The sequence below is a fragment of the Amphimedon queenslandica genome, unplaced genomic scaffold (assembly GCF_000090795.2).
Source record: "Amphimedon queenslandica unplaced genomic scaffold, v1.1 AMPQUscaffold_13094, whole genome shotgun sequence".
Classification (NCBI taxonomy): Eukaryota; Metazoa; Porifera; class Demospongiae; order Haplosclerida; family Niphatidae; genus Amphimedon; species Amphimedon queenslandica.
In genome coordinates, this window is record NW_003546670.1 from 55406 (window position 1) to 74767 (window position 19362).

The window sequence follows — 19362 nt, forward strand, 5'->3', positions numbered from 1 at the left end:
TTTTCTTAAATTAAGACAAAACAGAAGGGATAGATGCCAAACCAAAAATTATTTTAAAAAACTGATACATAGCAATACTTTGACAAAAACTTGTTAAGAATAATGAGTCATAAAGCAATTGAAAGTTGCTTTTGATATTGACAAGTCATTGCCGATTGCTGTCATGCAGTAGGGTATTAATTTTTTTTGCAGCTAGGAGACATGTTACTGTAGTGTTAAATATATGTCGACATTTTGCCGGAATGTTTCTTGTGCTGATTAAAAAGGTTAATAATAATACATACATTGGCAATGGGGAATTTGATGTTTCATATCACGTGGCCAGTTGTGAGCCACACTTTTGCCAAGCATGCTATAAAAATGCCCCAACAACTGTCAATAATGATATTTAATTTTAGACGATGATGATTCAGCAAAACTTATCAACAGTTGTTTCGATGACAATGGTGAAGCAATTTTAAGCACATAATGCAGAAAAAATGTACAAAATGATAATATTGTTACTAGTGACACAAAAAATAAAAACGATGTAGACAGTGGTAAAAGGGTTAAAAAAGAACTGTAAAAATAGCTTGTACTGACAATTGTAAACCACTGACAGATTTTCAAATCGAAAACATCAAAAAATTAAAAGAAGCAAACCTGCTAAGGAGTTTTGAAAAATTTTGAGAGACATAAATACAGGTTGGCCAAATGAGCATGGTTCACAAAAAATGGTGATCCATTACATGTAAAAGCAAGCTAAGAATACTGAGCTCCTTTTCTCATTCTGCAATACTACGCACTTCTCTGCGTAATGTTTATCAAGCCAGATAGTACGATGAATTTTTCAACCTAATAGGTCAAGCATTGAGTGAAGGAGATGTGGATGCTCTGTTTAAAATTGCAACTGACTCTGATCCAAAGAACGAAAAGAGTGATGTCGCCCTAATTTTCTCATCTAGATATGACGAGAGTGATAGCAACATATATTTATGAGATGCAGACTTAGAAGTGAAGCCACTTAATGAAAATGTTTACGTGATAGCTGAGTTCCAAAAGGAAATTAGTAATCAAAACGAGCATGCTTGTTGCAGCTGCATGAGATTAATGAGACATAGTAATCTCAACAAAGTTTTTGATGAGGACAAAGAGAGTAAGGTTTGGAGACAATTTGAAGCCTTCCTCACCAATTACGATCCAAGTTTTTGCAGCAAGCAACTTTTAATGTGTAAAACTTGTAAGCCTACAATATGTAGCAATAAAATTCTTAACAGATGTGTATTAAATGGTGTGCAAAATGAGTCTTTGCCAGACGAGCTTAAAGGCCTAGACACATTTAGTACACAGTTGATTCAATTAGCAAAATGCTTTCAAACAGTTGTTAGATTGTGAACTTACACTGCTAAAGTCCCAATGTACAACTCTTTAAGTGCCAGTTGAAGAAACAATGAAAACTAAGTAAAGCTGAAGACTTTAGACCAAAAAAATGCAAAATCCCAAATTGCTTGTCATTTTAAACAGTGAAGGTACAAAAAATAATAAAATCTGGCGCACTTTAGTTGATGTCAACAAGCTGCTTATGAGAAAATTAAAGATTTCAACTGGCTCTACGGAAATTTTGACGACAAATCTTTAGACGATGTAGCAAAAAAAGTCATCGAAACAGCCAACAGTTGTACCACTACTGTGGTGGAGGAAACAACCAATGTCGACAATTTAGGCTTCCAGTCTTACACGGTTCAGAACATGAGTTCAAAATTAAACAAGGGGAGCGACATCCAGCAATACAAGATGACGCTTTTCAGGAAAGAGCCACTCTGAAACAGACAGATGTACTTAAATGTCATGTGCTTTCGTACTCTTTTTCAAACTGGGAGGTTTGGACAGTGTCATCCAGGCCAGTGAATCTAAATTTAGCCAAATACATTGAGCGAAGACTCTTGATATTGATTGTGCCACTCATACCTCTTATAGTGTCTCAAAATCAAACAAATCAAGGAGTTGAAGGGATGCATATTAAAACTGCTCAATACAGCGAAAGGTCCCTCTCTGACTACTGCACAGTTCATAGACCAAGTCAAAACAAATGGAGAGCTACTGGAACAGAGGCTCTGTACCATGACGAACACTGGTCGTGGCTCAAATCAATACTTGTACCAGAGAAGAATTGAAGTATAACGCATAATAGCAGAGTTGGGTTTCCCACTTTCTTTCTCACTTTTAGGTGTGCAGAATACACCTCCGAAGACTTTAGAGAGTACGTGCATAAGGTAAACACTGTCCCACCATCACATAACACTGGCAAACTCTGCACAGAAGATCCCGTGTCTGTATCGAGACAGTTTTCTCTAAAGTTTAATGAGAAGTATTAATCAAGGGACAGGTTTTTGGCCCAGTTAGCGAGTTTTATTACAAAAAAGAGTACCAGGCCAGAGGAGCTCCTCACTATCACTGTTTAATCTGGATAGCCAATGCTCCAGTTGTCGGTGAGCGTAGAGCCGAAGATGTCGTCAGATTCATAGATGAATGAGTAACTTGTAACATACCAAATAAAGACACCTGTCCACAATTACACGAAACTGTTACAAGGTACTATTCAGCAATTACTGTAAGAAAGAAGAAAGTTTAGCAAAGATATTTTCGTTACAAAGTGCAAATTTGGATTTTCTTGCTCAGTTTCAGAAGAAATGGTACTGAAAAATGTTCAACAAAGCATAAAAGCAGACAAAAAGATATATCACCTTAAATGGAGCGAGGAAGAAGTGCGAGTCAACGATTACAAAACTCTGCTTCTATTGTTATGGAAAGCTAATATTGATGTATCCTTTAAAAGTGAGTGCTCTCTAGCTCTGGCTGATTATGTGAGTGGCTAGGTGACAAAGGCAGAAAGGGGTCACATGCAGGATCTTAGGCAAGACATCATAAATGATAGAGGCATCTACAGTAAATTGTTCAGAATCGGCATAAGATGTCTCGACAGCCAACTTATTGGATTATATGAAATGTGTGATATATTACTGGGCGAGCCAGTTTGTGAAAAATCGAGGGGGTATCATGGATTGACGTAAATATGCCACATTAAAGAAAATGAAATTTAACAAAGAAACTCAGTGAAGTTGAAGAAATAACTGCAAACGATCCATTCACAGAAGACTTTTATGGGGAGGGTGTTGTCACTCACTTTTATCCAAACAGAGCCCAAAAATATGAAGAACATTTCTTTTATGACTTCTTAGCCAAACTCACTTACAAGGGCAAGGATGAAAATGGCGAATGAATCTATAGACTACTGCAGAAAGAGCACCTTCCTAATTTTATTGATGTTGATGTCTATAAAGGAAATCAGACCGACAGTTTCTATTATGCCATCATTCACCTTTTTGTGCGTCTTAGAAACGAGAATGAATTAGTCAAAGATGGTGAAACTGTCCATGAAGCATTCGATCACCACATCGTTGACCACGAAAGGTGTGTCGAAGCAAACGAGATATTTAGAAGTTGCTCAAATGTAGAGAGAAATTAAAAGACTTACAAAATGCCACAGCAGCAAAAAGAAAAGAGCAAAATGACGTGGAAGATGACAATCCATAACAGATGGGATGGATTAAAGATGCAATGAATCGTGTAAAAGATATGGACACTGGATTTTGTCTGACTCTACAAGAGAGAGAATCGATGCTAAATGTAGACCAGAAATGCATTTTTGATCACATAAAAGCTCATCTGTTGAGGCAGATTGAATATGAAAAGAAATTGAAACAAGAGAAAGAGCAATCAGAAAGTGTGAAGCCATTGCACATGTTAATCAGTGTTGTAGGTGGCACCGGTAAATCTTTTCTTATTGAGGCAATTAAAGCACTAGTGAAAAGCCTCAGGTCAACACTAACCAAACAGACGTGCAGTTGCTGCTCTAACAGGATTAGCAGCTTACAATGTAACTGCACAGACTGTTTCAGCTTCCAATAGAACAAGATGGACAGTGTGCCTCATACTGGTCAATACCATAGGCTAGTTACAAAGTATTGAAAACAGAACTTCAGGATCTGAAATTGGTAATCATTGATGAAGTGTCCATGGTTTCTAGCCTTAATCTCACTTATATACACATGAGAATTAATGACTTATTCAAATCAGACGAATGGTTTTGTGGTAAGAGTATCCCCTTCATTGGTGACAGCCTTCCATTGCCACCAGTTCGTGATAAACCAGTGTTTGACAAAGTAAGAGCATCAACACTGATATACAGGCTTGGTAGTAATGGTGCAGTGAACATATGGCGTGATACTGTCACCAATGACAAATTGACTATAAACAAAAGACAACAAACTAACCAGAAAGTTTCAGAAATGTTGGACAAAGTGAGACGGGGCTTTCCAGATGATAAGACTTTCACTACACATGAAAGAGTATTATCGATGTCCACTGAGCAAAAATTTAAGATAATACTACAGGATGGTAATGCCCCAGTTGGCCTGTTACCAAAAGTAGATATGTGCAAAGAATTTACTGAAACAATGCTTGCTAATCTACCAAATCCAACCGTGAAAATTAGAGCCACAAATTTAATTGATGGTACTGGCAACATACATGTACGTAGCAAAAAATATGATGATTTAAAAAAGGTTAAGCAAAAGTTAAAAGAATTAAACAAGGATATTAACAATACTGGTGGTTTAGAAGCCAAATTAAAGTTGGCTGTTGGGGCTAGAGTAGTGCTACGTTGTAATGTAAATGTTTAAAAGGGTTTAGTAAATGAAGCACTTGGTACAGTGCAGGCCATTTCAGAAACACGCACAACAGTTGAGTTTGATGGAGTAACTGATCCTTGTGAGATTGAAAAAGTGAAGAGAAAGTAAAGTGTATGGTAATGTATAGAAGCCAGTTTCTTTTAATATTGGCTTTTGCTGTTACCATACACAAATGTCACAGACTGTCACTAGATAATGCAATCAGTGACTTGTCCGACAATGTCCTTTGCGCAGGAATGGCTTATGTTACTCTATCACGAGTACAAACACTGACTTGTGTCCAATTGAAATGTTTCAACCCCAATTCATTAATTGTTTCCTCTAGTAGCATAAAAGAAATAAACAGGTTGAGACAATTGTACAGACCATACCTCCCACAGTATGCCATTCCTACAGATTGTGGCAGTAGAAAGTGTACACTTACTGGAACTATTGACGAGCCACAAGAAAAAAATCAAAAAAATATGCCACCACTAAAGGTAGTTCATAATAAGAGAATTATGCCATCAGACTGTAAGGATGATGGTTGTCCCAAGAAACAGCCTGTTGTTCACAATAGTGGTAACAATAAGAATGATGGTAACAATAATAGCCACAGTGCAGATTGCTTCATTGATGAAGCTAAATCTGCACCTCGGCCATCAACCACTATTTTTTATGACCCCAACCAAAACTTGGTCCAACTGGGTATACAATCCAGTTGAAATGACTGGCAATAACAAACATGTCAGAAATTGGGTTTGCGCTGTAATGCTCACAATAGTGTGAGACACAGGGGACCTCATTTACAGCTCAGGTGTCCAAACATTCAGACATGTATCCCTATCAAAGGTGATAGAAATTGTTTCTTCAGATCAATTTCCCATGTCATAACTAGAAATCAACAGGAACATACAGAAATTTGTTCCATAGTGGTGGAATATTTAAGAGCAAATTCTCAATTGTTTGTCTATTGTCTTGAAACACACAGTATGACGTAGATGCTCCTAATATTCTAGCAACAATTAACTACAACATTGAGAGGTCAAGAATGGCTAGAGACAGAAGTTGGGCTTCAGCTTTTGAGGTATATGCTTTGGTCTATTTACTGAAGACATCTATTTGTCACCTCAAGTATGAGTGCAGATGTGATTAACAGTTGACAAAGATGTTGATATCAACCTGTGGAGTAGATTAATGACAGCTGTATTGTTCCGCTTACAATGGCTGGCAGCATGAGCAGGATTTATGTGACGCACCAGCTCTCTACCTCTTTAATCCACCAAATCATTTTGAGGTAGTAACAGATCTATTGGATTAAATGAAATGTAAATATATGCAGAGAATTTATTGTGTAGTTACATGTCCATCATTAGCAGAAGCTAATAATAATAACAGTGGTGATAAAAATACATGTAATGATGACAAAAAGTAGGATGATAAAAAGAAAGATAATTAACGAGAGAACAAAATACTGGTGGCCATAACTTTAGATGAATAATAATATCGGACAGTGTCATGTTGGCCATTGCTCAAAGTGAATGATGATATAAGATGTCATATTGGCCATTGCTCAAAATGAAAGAAGATATGAGACAGTGTCGTATTGGCCATAGCTTAGAATGACTTACTTAAAGAGCAGTGTCATAATGGCCATACATAGAATGAGTTATTTAAAGTGCAGTGTCATAATGGCCATACCTTATAATGAATATTAATGAGACAGGGTCATATTGGCCATAGCTTGTAATGAAGGATATATGAGACACTGATATTGGCCATAGCAATTAAAAATACATGAATAGTGAACTAAACACTGTCATATTGGCCAATTTAAAGAATAACATAAAATGTGATTGTTGAGACACTGTCAAAGATTTAATCTAAAGAGATTGTTTATAATAACACTGCTATATGACCATCCTTTTGTCCTTTAATACCAGCTTGACCTTATCATGGTGAAGGGGTGACAACAGTTAGGACACATTGTCCTTACGGCTATCAAAGCTGGTGTTATGTATATTGCATGGTTATAACTACAAAAAATTAACACAAACAAGCTAAGACAAAAATTTTAAGAAAAGATTGTGTAGGATTCAGTGTATTAATTCTGCAACAAAGTAATGGAAACAAAGACAAGTAGGATTCCAAGCAACCAATTATTTTGAACGACAGATTCTTCCAAGCTACTGACTATACCCATACGAACAAAATACAAAATGAAAATCCTCTCATGACGCAAAGTCTACTCTACATCAATTTGCTAAAAAATACCCTGTAGTATATAGTAAAGGACATTTCAACAAAATCACTAGGAGAGATTTTATAATTTTTTCTGATACAAACACATGTTCTTATGTTGTGTAGTTGCTCAAAAACTAGGCCAAAGTCCTTGTAGAGTATTACAAGGATTATGGCCAAATTTCCTCAAGAATTAGAAGGATAGAATGCCACATTTTATAGGGATTCTTCATACATGAGGTTAGAACTGATTTCAGTCAGGTTTGATTATTTTACAATTTTTACGGTTCCTCAAAAATAAATGGGCCAAAGTTTCGGTATTGTACTATAGAGATTTTTAGCCACATTTTGTCAAGGGAGAATTCTCCATTTTTATAATTTATTTCTAATGCTACATGTCTTTATGTTGAACTGATTCCAATCAAGTTTTGATTTTTTGAAAAAGTTGCTCAACATGCCATGTACATGGACTGCATTTTAGTGCTTGTCAGCTCTGTTCAGTGCACTTAGCATACTTTGTGTGCCTGTGACAATTACCACTATGACCACCCAGTAATCCAACTCAAATGCATGTACATGTACATTACATATCTACCACATACCATTATCATTGCTTGAGCCAATGCAACACAGCAATCTAACTTACTTTATGGTGTGCATCATTGAGATTTCTTAATATTCAAAAAGATAGTATAGTACAAAAGAAGAGAAGTAATGACAATTAACTTAATTTTATAAATGCTGAATCTAACAGACGTGTAGATGAGGGATTGGATGTAAATTATAACGGAGGTGGTATATAGTAGCGTGTCAAAATTGGTGAGAAATTCATCCCAAAATTAAGTAGGACTTAATACAAGATAATGCTGAACATACAGATAAAATGAGATCCATTGGAAGGAGAGAGTTTCAAAGCCTCCCCGATCCTTCTAAGATGGGGAGTGTCCAATTGTAGTCGTAGAAGAGGAATTAGAGAAGGCTCTGGTCAAATAATGAGAGAATGACAAAATCCAGGTTATCAGAGGATGATGGGTTTTTCACATGCACTTTTAACTAAAAAGTATATCTCACCGAAGGCATAACTGTGTCCTATAAACTCATTCAGTATGAACTTGTAGCATTCAGTACGTACTTAGTAGCTTTCTGCTAAAATAGTTACAATAATATTTTTAAACACTGTATAATGATTTATTTGCGCACAATTAATGCATCTTCAACAAGTTAAGTTCAATTTATTACAAAGTTAACTGCCTTCAGGTAAAAATTTGTACAAAAGCTGTCACTTTCACCATGTGGAGTGATAGTTTGCACAAGCTCTTGATACTCATCTTGAGACAAAGGGCACCTGTCCAAAAGATAGATACAAGAGTGTTACCTTGAGAAAAAGCAGATAAACATGCACAACGACATTTGCAAAATAAAGTAATCGAGCACAACAGCCCAGCTGCAACTGCATAAATACATAATATATGCACAGATGATAAATTCTTAAAAACATATTTAAGTTGTCTGACCTAATGTTTAGAACAACCACATTCACTAGTTTATCCTCCACAGTGATGGGGCCATTCCAGTCAATTCAATAAAATCGCTGATCACTCTATAAAAACATAAAAGCACATGATCAGTATTCAGTAGTGTTTAATTCATACCTCACTTACATACTTTGATTATAATTTTCACTCAAACCTTGAATCCATAGTTGCATTTGTGATGTATTGTGACAAGTGGACGAAGGGTAGTTGTTCCATGCCTCCATAAATTGACTTAAGTGCTGTGTCTGTTCTACTTTGGTAAATAAAGTGCAAGGAAAAAGGTGCAGGTCATTATCAATATCCAGTATACGCTGCTCTTCCATTTCATAAAAGATGAAATAGAGACTAGTCAGACAGCCTTGAATGACATCCGTCCAGAGCCTTTCAATTCACTGATTGTGCACAGACATACCAAATATAAAGCTTCCCCTTCCCATTCCTTTCTGCTGAGCCATAAAGTCCGCCACTTGCAAATTTTCTCCACCACCATTGCCTCTTACATGACTCGGTAGGCCTAGCCTGATGACAGCATCTCTAAATTGTTCCAAACCAATTCAGCACTATTGTTGTCAGAAACGCAAAGATATATAATCTGTTTGCTAAGGCCATCAATACAGTAATGGATGACTAGTTTCTACCCAAATTAAAAAATCATACTAATCACAAACACAATCTAAACACTTATATAAACATGTAAAATGTTTCAACTAAATCTTGAAAAAGTTTATCACCATAATGTTGGTAAAGTTTAATTTTTAATTTTGAATACTTACATGCAGGCCAGATAAACTAGGTCAGATCATAGATACTATATACCCCTGGATATGAAACACGGCCCGACCGGATGTTCTGAGGCTTGTTTCACCGGAAATACGTCATATTACGTTTCATTCAGAATAAAAATAAAACAATGATAAAAAGTATTATTATTGCTAATGAAAGTGTGATTTTATGTACAATAATACAATAAAACTTGACATTTATCATGCATTATAATTGCTGAAACTTTCCTTTTCTTTTAGTATATGCAGTCTACCAATGCATGACTGACCCATCTCTTGTCACCTAAAAATGATGATTTTGACAACACAATTGCACCAAAACTAAAAATACACTCCTTTTGAGAATAGGCCCACTACAACTACCTATTCTCAAGCTACAAAACCATATAGAAAAAGTTCCAATTAAGTCAAGTATTACAAAGAAAAATTGGCTAGAAAGGTGGGGCTTGAAAAACCAAGATTTAGAAAATAACAGCTCTTTTACTTAACACAAACTCTAAATAATAACCCCACTACAACTAGTAAACAATAACCTATCAGTGCAATAAAAAATGTTGGCCTAATTCAACAGAGTTAAGCTAAAAAAGTGGCTTCAGTGAAATGTACACAACAAGTAGGCTATGACATCCATTGTAGAACTAAATTATGCACTCAAACTATTGTTTATTAGCATTATTTCAATATATAAAGGCTTTGCAAAGTCCTCTGAGTGATCATTCAGCTACTTTAACAAACGAATAGGCTACTGTGATTGTTTTACTTACCCTGGCAGCCATGAATGCAGCGAAACAAGGGTGAGGACAGCTGGATGTGACGTTTATGACGTTTCCTTACGGGATTTTATATGTGTGCATAGAGGAGTTTCGTATCCAGGGGTATATAGTATCTATGGTCAGATCGATTAATATAGCAATATTATAACAGCTTACCGAATCAGCTTATGGTTGCCATCAATATGATACAGAGATAACAGACTACGGACAGAATAATTACGCCTGTTTGGAGCTGTCAGTCTTCGCATTGCAGTACCAGCAATGTTGACCCTTTTTAAAGACTCTTATTCTAAATTGCTGCACTCTGTATCCTCTACTCAGGAGAAAGCCACTCATTCCATCATTACCACATGTAGCTTAGTTTTGAAGATTGCTCCTGACGATTTCATCCAGCTCTAAATGGGACATACAGAAATAAAATGATCTTACAGATAAACAAGAATCAGCCATTCTTCTAATGGTGCTCACCGAAATTCCTGGGATTCTAGGTATACAAGGAACACTGAATTTGTGTTCCATCAAGAATTCCAGATTCTCTTGTGAAACCAGGTATTCGAGCCTACCAGGAATTCCTGTTTCAGTAGTAAGTGGAATCTCCTTATCTCTCCTTGCCAACAATGATTCACTAATCCTTTGCATGTAATGAAGTTATATCTGGTACATGTCTTAGTTGATCTGACAAATTGTATGACAATTCCACAACGATCAGTTCCCTGTAGGCAATTTCTAAAGATAATGTAATAGATTTTAATATATCCCAAGACAGAATTTTACCATCTAGAAAAGGTGCCAAGTCGTTCATTATTTGTATTAGGATGTTGACACAAACGTGTGCCATTAATGTGGTGGGCGTAACTGGGTATGGTACTATCACTAGTCATGGACTCCATGCATCCCAGACGACACTTCAATTGATGAATCAGTACACTACATGTGGTGTCCTGGACACTCCTGTCTTTTACCATAATTACTATATTTGACAAGAATCATCTCCCATAATCTCTTAATATGCCACAAGTCAGCAAATATTGCAGAGAACAGAAACAGCTCGTTTGGACTGAGCAGAAAAAGTAAGCTGTTGTAGAGGCTCCACAGCTACAGCAAACGAAACTATGACTAAATTGGAAGTGTGGCGCTCACTTAAGCTTTTCAGTAGCAAAACAACACGACTGAAGTGCTAAAGTGGATGGTGGCAACTCCTGGAACAGAGAAAATTCATCAACGCAGAGTGATCGCAGAGCCCTACAGCAAATATATTTAATGCAAAACATAAAGGAATGCAGCAGCAACATTTGCTGTTTCATTAAAAACTTGTATTCCTAATCATGCTGTAAAACTTTCACATTAAGACACCTAAATTGACTCCTTGTTACAGTAAAATAGGAGGAGCTTACAACAAACGAAATAAGACCGATGGCCATCTTTATGTATGGTAAAATGCCACATCTACCTTTTTGCCACCAAAAGTCATGAATATAGTCAATGAAGTCATGTGACTTCCTGTTTCTCACTTGCAATCACTTGAGATCATTATTATTCATTGGCAAGATTAACTATATTCATAGCATGGTTAATGATGATACTCATGGACACTGTAATTATATTCATTTTGATGATGATTAAATTATTATGGTTAATCAAGGTTAACTCAGTCAGCGAGTATATATATGTCAGTTGTAACCACAAGACAAGATAATTGAGAATTCCAGAGTGGAGTATCCTTTGCTGCAGGATTTTGTTGTTTCTCGAATGTGTTGTGTTCTATCTATGATGGCGTCTTCCTCAAACCCGAGGACTAACCCCAGCACCTCTATGGCAGTGACAGGGGTGGCGGGGAATCCTATTCCGGTCCCAACAGCAATGGTCGGGTCCGAATCTAGTCCTGGTTTCGGAGCCGGTGTGTTTGGATCTGTAAGTAGCTCCAGAGCTGGCAGTTCCTGTCCATGTGGCCCCAGTCTAGGCTGCATCTTGGGAGCTTTGCCGCGCTCACCAGACTCGTCTATGGGAGCTTTAGCTACCCTCACATCGAGGGCTGTGGCTGAGAGAATGGTTGCTGTTGGGGTGGTAGGTTGCCATCCAATGGTCCCGGTGGTCAGTCCAGGTGGCAGAGTCAGTGCTAGTGGTATAGGCAGTGCAAACGGCGTAGCTCCTGCCTCAAGCTCGACTGTCCCCATTTCTCCATCTCCAATTCTCCCACCAGCTAGGGGTGAGTTCGTTATTAGTAACCGTAGCCTTAATGGGGTGGGGTGTCGTTGTGGCAGAGGGCCAATGCAGCCCTTCCGGAATGGGGCTTGCCCACACGAGTGAGGGCAGGGCAAGGAGGTGGGGGTGAGTGGCGAGTTTGAGAGGGGGAGTGGTGGGCAAAGCGAACGTGAAGTGGTGACAGGTAGCCATTCATCAGCTGCTCTTACTCTCCTCGTTTGTCTTTCCTGTGTTGACGTATCTGCTGCATACAGAATTCTCCTATTGCCTTTTCAGACCTTGGTCCCCTGCTGGGGTGTGGTGGGGCTGAGGGTGGAGGTGGATAGGTGTCATATGTAGTTAAATTAAAATTGTTTTTGGGATGGCAGCCTTGCCCTCTAATCCTGCTTCATTGCTATGGTGAATACTTGACCTCTTGTCCCTCCGTGGGCCTGGCACCAGACTGGGGATATGGTGGGGGCTCTTAACCCCTTCCCTCTCCTCGGGCCCAACAGGCCTCATACACTCCGGGGCTACCTTCTCTCTCCGGGGTCAGGGTAGGAATCCAGGCTGTGATCCGAGGCCAAAGGACAGTGCCCCGCCCGCCAGGGGCCGAGGCATAGGGCTTCCTTTCTAGAGCCAGGGCACCGCTGGTGCTACACGGTTCAGGGCCATGGTTTTAATACTCTCTTTTTGGTAGGTGGTGTTACAGTCCCTGGGAGGCCCTCGGGCCCTATAGATCTGGCTGTTCCACTTCCCAGCATCCCTCCCCCACCAACTGGCAGTTGGGGGTTCATGCCTCCTTCAGACGGAGGGACGAGAGCTCCCAGTGGAGCAGGACTGATAGCTGCTCCTCTGACTGAGCCCTCGCCAGACTGGTTGGCCAATATGTTGGGTGTGGCCTCTCCACCTACCACACCCCATTGGTACTGGCTACAGCCCTGCCTCTATCCCTGGCAGGGCAGTGGAGAAGATCACGAGAGGCCACATTATTGATTTTAAGGAGCTGCTCTCAGACATTGTGGCCCTATTTGCTCAGCTGAAGGAACTAGGAGCATTGGGATCCCCAGCCAGCACCCGGTCCCGGATGCGTGATGTGTCTGACCCACTGACGTGGGTTTACTGTTATCTTTCCTTTTTTGCTATGCTGTGCCCTGAGAGTTGTGTTCGACAGCTACTTGCTTATGGCCAAATAATTATGCAGCTGACCCTGTCTTATGGGGGGTCGGGTTGGCTAGCCTATGATCATAGGAGCCTGCGGGGACTCCGATCGGCTGGTTAGACATCAACCCTTCCCTACTTTCTGCTACTGTTCTAGGGTAGGCATATGTCCAAGGCAGTTACAACTGCCCCCTATGCCTCTCAAGGGACCGTGGGAGGGCTAATTGTGCTCTGGAGAGCCTTGCCTCAAGTGCAAGCGAGGGGTGGAAGGCAGTATCTAGGCAGAAACCGTACTCAGTGTCAGGGGAGTTTTGTCGACGCTATAAGCGGGCTCCTGCCCAAACTCAGAAGAGAGCTACCGCTTCCTCCACTCTTACAGTTTGTGCAAAAAACCAGGCCACCCAGCCTCTGATTGCAAGGAAAAGATAAGCCCCCAGCCAAAAGCGGCCAACTTGGACAGTACTGCTTTATTGTTGACTTGTCGTCTCCTCCAGGAGCCAGCATTAATGATGGTATTGATCTGGAACTGTGCTTGCTCTCCTACTCCTCAGTAGATGAGGCCATTTGCCGTGTCTGGGCTTGTGGGCCCAGTGCATGGATGGTGAAACTTGTCCTCAAGTCTGCCTACCGGAGGGTCCCAGTGCATCCAGATGACCAGCAATTGTTCGACATGTCTTGGGAGGGTATTACCTTCTATAACAGAGCACTTCCGTTTGGGCTACAATCTGCTCCAAAGCTTTTTAAGGCTGCAGCCGATGGCCATTAATGGGCCTTGGAGTGTGAGGGGGTAAAAAACTTGCTCCATTATTTTGACTACTTCCTTTTCTGGTCCGAGGCTGCGGGGCTGCCCTGGCTATGGCTATCCCACTGTGTCACAGGTTCAGGCTCCCTATTACCACACAGAAGGTAGTGGGCCCCTCTACCAAGATTGCTTTCCTCGGCATTTTGATAGACACGGTCCGCCAAAAGGTCAGGCTACCCGACGACCAATGGACCTGCCTCGTCCAGGAGTTGAGGTCTTTGGGCGATAGGCGGTCTGCTACTTAGAGACAGCTTCAGTCTCTCATAGGCACCCTAAACCACGGAGCCAAGGTCATACGGCCTGGCCGCCCCTTCCTAAGATGTCTGCTTGATACCATGAAGATTCCCAAGAAGCAAAATCAGAAGGTCCGCCTCAATGTTCTGTGTGACGGAGATGTACTTTGGTGGCAGGAGTTCCTGCTAGCCTGGAACGGAATTAGCTTCTTCCCCCGGGGTCCCTTGCGGCCTATGATATACTCAGACTCCTCGGGCTGCTGGGAATGTGAAGCTTTTGTGTCGCGTTTTGCAGAATGGCTCCAGGTCCAGTGGTCCGCCTCTTCGATGGATGTCCCGATAGCAGGAAAAAAGCTGGTCCCCATTGTAGCCGGCTTCGCTGTACAATGCAGCATTTGGTCAGGAGGCTCCGTTCAGATCTACTGCGATAATATGGCTGTAATGCAGCGTTTGAATGCTGGCTCGGCCAGGGAACCCCTCTTTAATCATCTCAGAGTTTTCGTTATGCTTTTGGCACACCTGGAGGTGTCCCTTCTAGCAGATCATATTGCGGGGGTTCAAAATAGCGAGGCGGATGCCTTGTCCAGAAACAATGCTCCTTTATTCTTTTCTATCTGTCCACAGGCTCTGAGGTCCCCCACAGTAGTACCGGAACTCATCAAGATTGTTTTTCTCGGCCGGGAGGGCTTTTGGGCATTGAAAGCTTGGATGACGAGGCAAGGTCACTGTTTACCCAGGGCTTGTCTGTCAGCTCACGGAGCACGTACGCTGTCAGGAAAACGTGGTACTTGTCCTTCTGTGCCCGATCAAACCTGAACCCTTTGCCTCCCTTGGAATGGACTCTGCTTCTTCGTGGCTCATCTTGCCAGGGAGGGGCTGAGAGCCCAGTCAATTTCTGGCTACCTTGCAGCAGTCTGTCACTTGTCAATAGAGGCTGGATACGCTCCCATGCCGAGAGGAGAGTGGCCACGTCTTGACTACATGCTTAAGGGGTTCAGTAAGACTCGGGCAGCTGTGGCAAAGTCTAAGAGACTTCCTAGCACTCCACAGCTGCTGTTGTCTTTGAAAGGAGCTTGGGAATGTGGGACAGTTGATGTCTACTCTGCTAGGCTATTCTGGGCAATCGCTTTGACAGCATTCTTTGGGTGCTTTAGGATCAGGGAATTGACCCAGACAGATAAATCCTCTCCCCTGCGACAGAAGTCTGGGACGTCTCGTTTAAGGGCATTCCGCTCAGAGCCCGAATTCACCTTCAGTTTTCCAAGACTAATGCAAGATGGGCAGGGGCTGATATAATTGTAGGCCACACCGGGGGTCATCTTTGTCCCGTCACAGCTCTCTAGATCTACCTCCTAAGCCGGCCGCTAGGTCCGGGCCCCTTGTTTGTGTCGGCGATAGGGTTGCCAATAACCTGGGCCTCGGTGCCATCCACGCAGCCTTTTGGTGAGCAGGGGTAGGCTCTGATGGGTATACAGGCCATAGCTTTTGGATAGGAGCTGCGACTTCCGTGGCCCAGGTGGCCCTCCCGACGCATCTGATCAAAGCCATGGAGAGATGGAACTTTGACACCTTCATGGTGTACCTCTGCTTACCTCCAAAGACACTGGCTGGATTTGCCCCTCGTATCGCTAACCCTCCCTCCTAGTATTGCTGGGGGGTGGTAATAGAGGAAGCATCATACTAATTTAGTTGGGGGATAGTCTTGATTACTCTTGAAGTTTTTTTGTTTTTTTGTTGTTGTTTTTGTTTGATTTGCTTTGTTATAATGGTCATTGGCATAACTTTCCATTATCCATACAGCTAATTAGTTTTTTCATAAGTTATGCATCGCCAAATTGCAGTCTGAACGTCTCCCCCGTTTTGGGCTTTAGGGCTTAAATCCCTTCCTGACAATCGGGCCTAATTTTTAAACCCTGAATACAATAATTCGCCTTCTCAAAAACTTGGCCAAAACCCTTGTAGGTCCTAAGCTTGGCTGTTGCCACTTCGGCCGCCCTAAGGCTTTGCGGCCTCCAGCCAATCGAAGTCAAGTCTGGTCGGTCAGCCAACACATACAGACCCCCATTTATTATGGCCGGGACCTTTTCCAGAGGTGTTGCCCGTGGGTACCTATTCAGGTAATTATGAGGTCAGATCATGAGTTGGGGCGAGAGCCCCTAACAAGGCAGACTTCTCATTTGAGCAGTTTGTCTGTCGGGCCGCAGTGACAGGTAAGTAAGCATTGGTACGGATGCCTTCAGTCATCAACTGCAGGTGGGAGTCTCAGGTAGCTGAGAGAGGTTAAATGATGATTAAGTTATTATGGTTCATCAAGGTTAACTCAGTCAGTGAGTATATATACGTTAGTTGTAACCACAAGACAAAAAATTGAGAATTCCGGAGCGGATTATCCTTTGCTGCAGGATTTCCCAATGTCCCACCATTCACCATTTGTCGAAATTTGGGGGGAGGTAAAGGGGAGTCTCCATTGGGCTTTCTTCCCAATGTCATTGGGGCTCAAGTCCCTTCCCGATGGTCGGGCCTAATCTTTAAACCTGGAATATCACAATAATTCGCCTTTCATGAAAACCAGGCCAATACACTGGTAGGTCGTAAGCTCGGCTGTCGCCACTTTGGCCACATTAAGGCTTTGCGGCCTCCGGCCAATCGAGGTCTAGTCTGGCTGGTCAGTCGACCCATACAGACTCCCATATATCGTGGCCGGGACTTGTCCAGAGGCGTTGCCTGTTGGTACCAATTTAGGGAATTATAAGGTCCGATCGTGGGTTGGGGCGAGAGCCCCTAATACGGCAGACTTCTCATATGAGCAGTTTGTCCGTTGGGCCGGAGTGACAGGTATTACAGCGGGAGTACAGAGGCCTTCGGTCATCTACAGTGGGTGGGAGCCTCGGGTAGGTAAGAGAGAGAGTTAAGAATAAGTATACTCATAGCAAAACATTAATACTTTGATTTATTTGCAAACAGTTTTTTAAAAGCTATATCAAATAAATAAGAGTTATTAATGAAAACAATACTGCATCAAGTAATAAAAAATTAGCAGTGCCATTTGAAGACATCTATCGTGGCAAGTTTCCCGGTTGCTTATTGGTGGAAATCCATGCTTTGCAAATGCTGCCGTCCACTAGACAAATGAGAATGTGTGTGGAATGAGAAAAGGGAGATAAAGTCATTTAGTTACCAGATTTAAAACTTATGCAGCAATAATTTTAAAAATATATTACGTTCGATAAACTATATTTAAGAAATGGCTCATCTTAAAAATTTGAAAAGTGTAAAAGTTGTTTTGCTTCTTATTTCCTTTGAAATAATAATTACTAAAAATGGGGTTGGATATTATTACCTCAATTGGACCAACTGGTGTTGCAGCCTTTAATATTGGTGGATTAACTATTCGCTGGGCTCTCAATCTTCCTGTGGAAACTCCACCACCTATAGAAAGCTTGAAACCTAATGGAGTGACATTGAGTCCTCCATAAAGGATTGCAGTGTCTTCGGTTCCTTTTGTTTTAGTTAGCCTCTTGTGAATGAAGGACAATGTTAAGTATAAGATTATACTCATCTATTATAATGGTGTTGATATATCCAATGTCTATCAGTGGAAGGTGTGAGCGACTCTGGGACTTCATGTGACAGTGCACCAAGGTTTAGTGTTGTTGACTCTACTATTCAATGCTCTGCATCAAAATTATATATTTTAGTGGGAGTGATAAATCTTTTAATCTACTGTCATTTTATTCTTCTACTTGTTCTTTTAAAGGTATTGGGCATAATGCATCGACAAATGGAGGTTGACTGACATCAATGGGATTCCTGATACCACTTATCAATCTCGATCGGAGTACACTGATGTGAGACTTTGTCTGAAAACCAATTCTCACGTTTCAGATTTTCTGAATATACTGTGACTCCTCTTCGTCTCATTATTGAGTAAGTTGAATTAGTTTGTTGTCATCCCTCCACAAGTGTGTTGAGCCTGGATTATAACTTATGCCATCTGAAAATACAAATTTGTCCCTCACTGGTGGCAACTGAAAGAAGAAATAAGGTAACAATATGAAGTAATGCATAACAAAACTGTGTTAGAGGATACAACAATTGATTTCATGTAATTGTCATTCTTTGAATACGTTACGACCATCAGATCCTTTATCTTAAGAAGACTTTGTTCAGCTTGATTGTTGGTGCTATCTCTTAGTAGACTTTCAATTATTGGAGTACATGCTTTGAATAGTTCATGTCCACCTGCAGCTGCAAACAGGACATTACATGATGCTTGAAATTCACAATTTGATCTCTCTTGTACAATGTGACATTTGTTTAACTGAATTAAATTTGCTTCCACAACTAATGCAACCCCAATAGAGATTACAATACTGGGACTCTATGATCCTAGCATCGTTGATAACATCAGTGTTATCCTCATCCTTGATCTCATAATGCGGTGCTGTATTAATGAACTGTTCTCTCTCAGCGTCAGAGTTTTGTCATCCCTGATTGTTCCAACATACAAGTTCGTAAAATCATATGAGGAGTATTTCTCAAGTTGATCCACATCTTTCTGCCAACCACATAGCTTGATGGTTCCTGTTTGATCTGCCAGATTGACTTCTCGTAAGCATCAAGTTCATACTACCCTTGCATGAGCTACTTCTATAACTTTACAGCCAAGATTGTCCAACACAATCTGCTGCATCCCATATTTTTGATATGCTCCTTTTTGGCTTTCTCTGACACAGGAACTTCTATTGTTCTGGGGAAAGCCTAAATTTCAGTAGTAGGCCTCACAATGACCTCCAGAATATCATTATAATTACTCTTTTTAACTTCATAGTTGGTAAGATGGACTGGGCTCTTAGCTGCACTAATGGCTGATAACTTTGTGCAACTTTTAGAATCGAATCCAGCAATTTTGAAGGAGCTTTCTCCATCAGTCACTTTGCCAGGA

The 19362-nt window shown here is 40.9% G+C and overlaps 1 long non-coding RNA gene across 1 annotated transcript; it reads right to left on the reverse strand.

Moving 5' to 3' along the window:
• Positions 1-9464: 9464 nt before the first annotated feature.
• Positions 9465-10109, reverse strand: LOC109585269 (uncharacterized). The gene is made up of 2 exons (XR_002186406.1): positions 10032-10109; positions 9465-9550 (listed from the first exon to the last, which is right to left on the reverse strand). It is a non-coding gene; the product is annotated as an uncharacterized LOC109585269 (long non-coding RNA).
• Between the last annotated feature and the right edge of the window lie 9253 nt (positions 10110-19362).